The sequence below is a fragment of the Cylas formicarius genome, unplaced genomic scaffold, assembly GCF_029955315.1.
Source record: "Cylas formicarius isolate icCylForm1 unplaced genomic scaffold, icCylForm1.1 PGA_scaffold_10__41_contigs__length_53128322, whole genome shotgun sequence".
In the NCBI taxonomy this organism is placed as follows: domain Eukaryota; kingdom Metazoa; phylum Arthropoda; class Insecta; order Coleoptera; family Brentidae; genus Cylas; species Cylas formicarius.
In genome coordinates, this window is record NW_026844214.1 from 25,949,772 (window position 1) to 25,956,880 (window position 7,109).

General features: G+C 24.5%; 1 long non-coding RNA gene across 9 annotated transcripts; it reads left to right on the forward strand.

Moving 5' to 3' along the window:
* The first annotated feature begins 848 nt into the window (after positions 1 to 848).
* Positions 849 to 6,441, forward strand: LOC132706965 (uncharacterized). Of its 9 annotated transcripts, XR_009619675.1 has the most exons (14): positions 858 to 947; positions 1,001 to 1,189; positions 1,243 to 1,369; positions 1,436 to 1,612; positions 1,683 to 1,908; positions 1,962 to 2,146; positions 2,505 to 2,951; positions 3,076 to 3,181; positions 3,711 to 3,869; positions 3,946 to 4,194; positions 4,447 to 4,615; positions 4,875 to 5,061; positions 5,441 to 5,591; positions 6,375 to 6,441. It is a non-coding gene; the product is annotated as an uncharacterized LOC132706965 (long non-coding RNA). The 9 variants fall into 9 exon arrangements; XR_009619682.1 differs by having other exon boundaries at positions 849 to 947; positions 1,962 to 2,010; positions 2,505 to 2,601; positions 2,657 to 3,869; XR_009619677.1 differs by having other exon boundaries at positions 850 to 947; positions 2,505 to 2,601; positions 2,674 to 3,869.
* Positions 6,442 to 7,109: the final 668 nt, after the last annotated feature.

Below are 7,109 nucleotides of genomic sequence, written 5' to 3' on the forward strand. Positions count from 1 at the left end.
TTATGGTATCTACGGATAGATTTCATCGACCTCCATCTTTTGTTAAAATGTCAATCTTCTCGGAGCGACGTAGGTATTTTAAAAAACTAAAAATGTAAATTTTTGGACAAAATCACGACCAAACATGAAAATTTGGATCGAGATCGATGTTAACCGATCCGACTCAAATTTGGCACGAAGATAGGGGGTCGGAAGGGTATTCAAAAAAAATAGTCAGTTGTTTAATTATAACTTTCTTAGTCCTTCCGGGGGACGAAATATTAACAAAAAAAACGGATTTTTTTCAAAAAATGTTTTATATTTCCGTTATTTATAGTTTCAAGAATTTGAAATTTATGCATTAAATACTTTAGTCTTTTCTCTATATAATGATACCAAAAGATCTTACACAAATTGTATGGCTCTTTGTTGGATACGGTTTTTGTCGGAGACTGCATTTTTTAAAAAAATTGTATTAATTATTATTTATAATTAAATGGTGAGAGCTGAGGAACACTTTATAATTTTTATTTATAGACCTCATTGACCTCCATCTTTAAAAAAAAAAAACAATCTTTTCGAAGTAATGCAGGTATTTAAAAAAAATAAAAATGGAAATTTTTGAGGAGTATCACGATATCGCTATTATCTTCATTCGGGTTTAAAGGCCGTCGTCGATTGGAATTACTTCCTAACGTTTCGCTAGCACGTTCCGGGGGTTTTAAGGTGCACTGAAGACGATGCAATGATTTAAAATTATGTCCGACGTTTCGTTTTAGCAGGAAGCCATCTTCAGAGCACTAATTCGTAATAATTGGAATTTGAAGGTGGTTCCGGGGGTTTTGAGGTGCGCTGAAAACGATGCAATGATTTAAAATTGTGTCCGACGTTTCGTTTTAGTAAGAAGCCATCTTCAGAGTACTAATTCGTAATAATTGGAATTTGAAGGTGGTTCCCAGGGTTTTGAGGTGCGCTGAAGACGATGCAATGATTTAAAATTGTGTCCGACGTTTCGTTTTAGGAGGAAGCCATCTTCAGAGCACTAATTCGTAATAATTGGAATTTGAAGGTGGTTCCGGGGGTTTTGAAGTGCGTTGAAAACGATGCAATGATTTAAAATTGTGTCCGACGTTTCGTTTTAGCAGAAAGCCATCTTCAGAGCACTAATTCCTAATAATTGGAATTTGAAGGTGGTTCCGGTGGTTTTGAGGTGCGCTGAAAACTATGCAATGATTTAAAATTGTGCCCGACGTTTCGTTTTAGTAAGAAACCATCTTCAGAGCACTAATTCGTAATAATTGGAATTAGAAGGTGGTTCCGGGGGTTTTGAGGTGCGCTGAAGACGATGCAATGATTTAAAATTGTGTCCGACGTTTCTGTTACTCTTGAGGTATGTTGAGGATTTGTGATGTCATTGATAGTTGAGAGATTATTCAATGCATTCTTATAACCTTAGAATACATAAAGGAACTATAAGAGATACATCTATGGTAAAACGTCAATTTGTAAATATTAACCATAGAAAATTTTGGAATCATGTTGATAAATTTCAGCAAAGATATCAATTGTATAAAGAATGTATGTCGAAGATTGTTTTCAAATAGAAACTAATATATTCTATAATAAATGAAAGGTATTTAATGTTTAAACTTATTGTTTATATGACTGTTTCTAACCTCTATTTGTGTTCGTTTTGTTTTCAGTGATAGAAAGATTCTACAATTTACACTAAAGTGGGATTATATAGACTATGAACAAGATAAATTCTGAAGTAAATATTAATAATACATAACTTTTAAAAGTTTTATTGTCAAGCATCATTATAATTCGTATAAAATGATTTTTATGGGATATGGATATTAATATTAGTATTGGTATTAAGGAGGAGCGCTCTAAAGGGCGTCCAAAATGCCACCTCTTCCATAGAAGGTTAGTAACTTCTTTAGTCTAATAATACCATACGTTGAATCTCGATTAATCAGGATTGTTCCGAAGACTTCCAATCTTGCTCATGTTAAAGCAGAGCACTCGGTAAGCAGAAAATACGGGGCCTTCTCTCTTTTCATGCAATCGGATATGGGTAAAGATAATTTCTAAAATTTAGTTGACTGAAAATTAATGTTTCATAGAGAGAATTGTAATTATTTTTATATTAAGGAAATATCAGGTGAGTAATTAAATTACGTTTAAAAATATTTATCATTGTTAGACAGAATTTTTATGTTTTGTAAAGTTTTACAATTTTTAATTTCATTTACTGTAAAGAATTTAATATTGTTTATAAACATTTTTGCTATGAAAATATCATTGCCATATTAAGATTATTATTGGACCGAAATATAATTGTTAGTAATTTAAAATAATGAAGGAAAGAAAATTGAACATTGTTTTCATTTATCAATGAATATATAAGGATTACCATTGATTAGTTATTAAAGATGCATTTTACAATTAATTTCATAAATAATAACTTTGAATATACTGATGTATTTCATGTCTTTTAATTTATTGTTTTTTATTTTCAGTAAATATGAAAGTCCAAAATTGAAACAAACAAGGAACTGTCATCATGAAAAATCGTAACATTTCAACTGGGATAGTTTGAATAAAAGATAAATAAAGGTGTCTCGTAAAATTATATTAGTTAAAAATTGTTATCTAATGTAATGAAATTTAGTTATTTTTATATTATAGGAACATACAATGAATGTTTAAATCACCATCCAAAGTATTAGAAATTATGATAGACACAACTACAGTCAAATGATGGTAAGAAAACATACATGTCTATAAATTTCAAGATTCTAGAATATCGTTGATGATCACATAAAGAACGTATCACGGGAATTTATTTCATAAAATTATTTATTTATTTATTTTATGAAATTTTTAAAATATTATCGTTGATGGCATAAAGAATACATCGTAGGGAGTTATTTTGGAGAGCAACAAATGCACTTTACAGATAACAGGTAAGATGTTTTATTTATTTCTGTATTTTCTTAAGTCATACAAGTTTTACAAATTTTAATTACCTATTATTTCTTTTTTAAAAAAAAATTTATTTAAATTTTAAAAATTATTATATATTTGCAGATGGACAACAAATCATCACCGACAACTTAGTTATCAAGAATGCCGTTGACCAATTATCAAAAAAATCCATTGAATCGTTCAAGATGAAAAAACTTTAATACAATATGTAACTTTTAAAATTTATTTTATATAGTTTTGAATATTTTACAGTTTAAACAAAGAAATGTAAATCTTAAATTCACGCCATCTATGAAACGAATTCGAAATTGTTTATAGATTCCTTTTTATTTCTTTAAGAAAATAAGAAATGAGATAGAAGAAATCTGTAAACAAATAATTTTACTTAAAAAATAAATTTTTAATTGAAAATCACATATATTACAAATGTCTATTACGACATGAATTACTTTCCCTCTCAAAGTGTTATAATTAAGAAAAAGATAATAACGCGGGTAATTTTTGATTATCTTTTAATATATTTTCGAATAACTATAAGCATTTTAAATAAATTCACAAGTATTACAATACTTTTTCCATATTTCATAATATATAATTGCTTAAATCGTGATGAAATTCACATTAGGAATAAAATATTTTGATTTTCATATTAATAATGAAAATGTGTGACATCATTGACAGTTGTGAGGTTTCGCATACTGTGCTATGGTGCCTATCTGAATTTGTAACTGTTGTAGATAAAAGCATAGTTAAACGTTGATAAGAAAACGTACAAAATGTCAAAGGAAGCACAAATCAACAAATTTTGAAATTTCAAAGTATCATCGTTAATTTCGTGAAGAGCATATCGTGAGGAATTATTTCGGAGAGAAACAAATACGTTTTACCAATAACAGGTATTTTATATAGAATTTTTAAATTTTATACGATTTTATTTTTTATAACGTTTAATTCATTTTTGTTTCGCCTTAGATGATTACAGTATTCAACAATTTATGTAAAAATAAAACAACATAGATAATTGAACAATGAGATGTTTCATCATGAAGAATCCTTTAATTTAGTTAAGATAGTGTTTGTCAATAGTGACTGAAGGTACCTCGTCAAATTTCATACCATTATAAGAATTACTATCAAAACCTCTAAAGAAATCATCGATAAGAATTTACAAGAATCAACATCGAGAATAATATCACTTGAGTAATTGATAACAAACATCGGGTAAGTTTTTATTATATTCATATTATAAATCATAATTGATATTTCATATTAATATTTTATGTAATTTCTTTAAATTATATAATTAAAATTAATTGTGTTTTTTTCTATCATTAATATAACATTCATATTTAAATAATTGCTATACTTTTATACCTATTTCAAATAAACAATTTTAATTTCTCGAGATATTGTAATGAATTTCAATTTTTTTTAATATTTCATGATAATAAAAAATTTCATATATCTGGGCAGATAAAGAGCAAATCATCATTGATGATTTCCTTACGAACAATTTCTGGAACCAATCATCGGCAAAGAAGTCGCTGATAATTTGCATCGCCATTATGAATTGAAATCATCTAGAAGAGAAGAAGTTTTCCGAAGAATACAATACTTACATAAACATATTTCAATGTAACAAGTAAGTTTTTTATTAAGTAATATTATAAAATGCTTTTATTTAATTAGTTATGTAATTAAATCATTTTTACAAAGCATATAACTTTTAATAGGCATCTAATAATTTTCAATACAAAAGTTTTAATATTTAAATCATTTTACATTATGTTAAACTATTGGAGATGGACGTAATTCAATTTTTTAATTATTTTTATTAGATTTCAAATGTTATGTTTATTCCATTTAACAATAAAAATTTAAACGTTATTACGTTTCTGCAGATGGAAAACAAATCATCATGGACAACCGGATTATAAACAATACCATCAATCAGTTATTGCAAATGAAATCATTGACGATTTCATTCAAAGAATTATCATTACGACTTTGCAAGGATCATCATCATTTAGACGGAAGAAAATCACTTGAGGAGTATATCATTTCAATGGACAGATTTAAATATAGCAAGTAAGTTTTTCAAATATTCTTATATAAAAAGTAGTAAATAAGTGTATTAAAATTTTTCTTAAAAACAATATTTTTAAAGATACTTCAAAGAACACAGGTAAAAGCCGAACTATAACAATGAATTTTTAATATAGTGATATATTACATTCCAAATGACAATTGACATTGTAGAATTAATATTTTATGAAATTCTTTTACGAACTTATTTCAACAATTTCAATTATTCTTTGTTTTCTTTTTCAATTTAAATAATCATTTTTAATGCAACAAATTCACATTTAGTTAATTTATATATAATTTAAATTATATAAATTGTTTCCTTTTTTTTATTAAATATTAAAATATATTGTTTGAAAATTTAATTTTTATATTTCTTTAGATGAAAGAAACGACTATTATTCATCGAGTCATCGTCAACCCTGCTACCAAACAACTAATGGTGAAATAATTATTAGTTGGACATGAGGAGAAATCATCATCAATAAGCTAATTATAGAGAATATCATCAATTGCATGTAGGACCGTAGATGGTTTGTTTAGTTACATATAATAATACCTTCAAATATAATAAGTAAATTTTTAAAATTATTTCGGGTAGTAAATTACAAACGATATTTAGATTATACAATTCTTAACTGTTTCCTATAATTTTTAATATGTATTAATATTTTTTAATTCAATTAAGATTGATTATAAACAAAAAATTCTTATATAAATTAGTATTATTCATGTAAATATTTCTCTCACTTTCAAATTACAATATATATATTTTTTTCATATATTGAAAATAACATTATATATATATATATATATATATATATATATATATATATATATATATATATATATATATATATATATATATATAAAATATATATATATATATATATATATATATATATATATATATATATATATATATATATATATATATATATATATATATATATATATATATATATATATATATATATATATATATATATATATATATATATATATAAAATAATGTATGTAGTTTAAATATGAATGTAATTATGTACTTGAAATGAATTTAGAAAAATATGTTGTCCTATTATTAAAAAAAGAATTCTCACAATTGATAAATTTTTTGTACATGTAAAAATATCAATCAAATTTTTAAAATGTAAAGAAACAGTAATTTTAATATTTACAATATTTACATACTTTTAAAATATATATGTATTTTTTAATTGAACCAAGGCATGTAATAAATACATTTTTAATTTATATTTTTGTGCATTGTTAAATTTAACAGATGTATTATTAATAACAAACATTTATTTTTGTAGACACAAAGAAGATCCAACTATAATTTAAGGACAACAATCAATAACGTACGTTTGTGTAAAACAACATCTTCATCAATAATTGGAATGGTACAATTAATAACAATAAACAAGATTAGGAAAGCAACACATTTAATGGAATTCATGTACTTTTCAACACATTTCTTTAATTAAATCGATACGATTATTGAATTATATTCATTAAAAATTTTTAAACAAAAACTTACTTTTATTATAAATTTAAGATTCGTATTGCTTATCATTTACTTTATATTTATCATAATAAAGAAATAAACAATTAGGACAATTACAAATTTTTATAGTTTTGTATATAATTAACAAAGTTGTATTATATTTTCTTAAATTATTATAAATCTGGATATAAATTTATTAAACTTATATTGAACCGTTGTTATTTAAATTGTTAAACTGATGAATATGTTTTAATATTAATAATTTTATTTCAATTATAATATACAACTAGAAAAAGTAATTTGTATGTAATAATATTAACGCATATTTGTATGTATTTTTTTTAATTCGTTGAATAAAACACATTTCAATTATCGTTGCGTATTTTCCAGTTTTTTTATACGATATTCGTTTTCATTAAATGTAATTTTCATCATATTACATGTAAATTACGTTTCATACATTTTCGCCATTTAAAATATCGTTTCATTTCTTTTTTAAATAATGTATATGCATTGGTCCCGGCGAATTCACCATTTATAAATC